Source organism: Monopterus albus, unplaced genomic scaffold (genome assembly GCF_001952655.1).
Source record: "Monopterus albus unplaced genomic scaffold, M_albus_1.0 scaffold346.1, whole genome shotgun sequence".
NCBI classification, from domain to species: Eukaryota; Metazoa; Chordata; class Actinopteri; order Synbranchiformes; family Synbranchidae; genus Monopterus; species Monopterus albus.
This window is the reverse complement of record NW_018128226.1, coordinates 273,962-275,795: the sequence shown is the minus strand read 5'-3', so window position 1 is coordinate 275,795 and position 1,834 is coordinate 273,962. Positions and strand designations below refer to the sequence as shown.

At 44.1% G+C, this 1,834-nt stretch overlaps 1 protein-coding gene across 1 annotated transcript in view; it reads left to right on the top strand.

Moving 5' to 3' along the window:
* The window catches only part of LOC109974746 (uncharacterized), a gene marked incomplete at its 5' end in the record, with an annotated part of 7,323 nt that overhangs the window by 595 nt on the left and 4,894 nt on the right, over positions 1–1,834 (top strand). The window lies entirely within an intron of this gene.

Genomic DNA, 1,834 nt, shown 5'->3' with positions numbered 1-1,834 from the left:
CACGTTGTTACTGGGAGGTGGAGTGGACAGGGAGAAGAGTTAGAGTAGCAGTCGCATACAAGGATATCAGAAGAACAGGGGGCTGGAAGGAATGTGGATTTGGAAGCAAAGACAAATCTTGGGCATTAGACTGTGATCAAAACAGTTATAATTACTGGTACAACAGCATCCAAACTCCCATCTCAGGTCCTTGGTCCTCCAGAATTGCAGTGTACCTGAATCACATAGCAGGTATTCTATCCTTCTACAGCGTCTCTGAAACCATGACTCTCCTCCACAGAGTCCAGACCACGTTCACTCAGCCTCTCTATGCTGGACTCTGGCTTTGTGTTGATGGACCCTCTGCTGAGTTCATTAAACTCAAATAGACAGAAGTGACGTCAGATGCAGTTTGTTAAAATCTTTATTTTAAAGCTGAAACTTCTTAGTTTTCCATGTTTGTTGCTTGGAGCCTAAACTGACGTTTGTCCACATGAAGATGTAAACTTCTCTGTGCTCTAAATGTTGGAGGAATATTTGTACTGATGTGTTTGTGTGTTGTTGTGTCTCCTCCAGAGAAATCAGCAGACTTTCCTTTATCACTGAGATTTTGTTTCCACCACTTTGTCCATGTGTAAAGAAAGGTATAATGACACTGTTGTTGTCCTAGTTGATAAAAATATCTGGAGACCTCAGGCATGTGCAGCCGACTCTTGTTTACTTCAGATGCTGTCAAACCAGAGACGATCCTCTGCCCAGACAATGTAGACATCCTCATATTTATTGTTTTATTTTAGGATTTTACTGAAACATTGGACATGTAGACGAGGTCATCTGAGAGAGATTAGTGACTGCAAAGTGGTGGTAGGAGAAAGTGTAGCCAGACAGCATCGGATGGTGGTGTGTAGGATGACTCTGGTGGTCAGGAAGAAGAGGAGAGGAAAGACAGAAAAGAAGACCAAGTGGTGGAAGTTGCAAAAGAAAGAATGTCGTGAGGAATTCAGACAGAAGTTGAGACAGGCTTTGGGTGGTCAGGAAGAACTTCCAGATGACTGGGAAACTACAGCAGAAGTGATCAGGGAGACAGGTAGGAAGGTGCTAGGTGTGTCATCTGGAAGGAGGACAGAAGATAAGGAAGCATGGTGGTGGAACAGGACAGCATTCAGAGGAAGAGGCTAGCTAGAAAGAAGTGGGACGTAAAAAGGACTGAAGACAGTAGACAAGATTACAAGAAATTACAGCATAGAGTGAAGAGGGAGGTGGCAATGGCCAAACAGAAAGCATATGATGAGTTGTATGCCAGGTTAGACACGAGGGAAGGTGAGAAGGACTTGTACAGATTAGCGAGACAGAGAGATAGAGATGGGAAGGATGAGCAACAGATAAGGGCGATTAAAGACAGAGATGGAAAGGTGCTAACAAGTGAGGAGAGTGTGCAGAGAAGATGGAAGGAGTATTTTGAGAAGATGCCTGAGGAACGGAGGAGAAGTGTACTAGTGCCGATCTTTAAGAACAAGGGTGATGTGCAGAGTTGTAGCAACTACAGAGGTATAAAGTTGATGAGCCACACAATGAAGCTATAGGAAATAGTAGTGGGAGCTAGGCTAAGAAAGGAAGTAGATATCTGTGAGCAGCAGTGGCTTCATGCCCAGAAAGAGCACTACTGATGCAATTTTTGCTCTGAGAATGTTAATGGAGAAGTATAGAGATGGTCGGAAGGAGCTGCATTGTGTCTTTGTGGATTTAGAGAAAGCGTATGACAGAGTGCCGAGAGAGGAGCTATGGTACTGTATGAGGATGTCAGGAGTGGCAGAGAAGTACGTCAGAGTAGTTCAGGATATGTATGAGAGGAGTA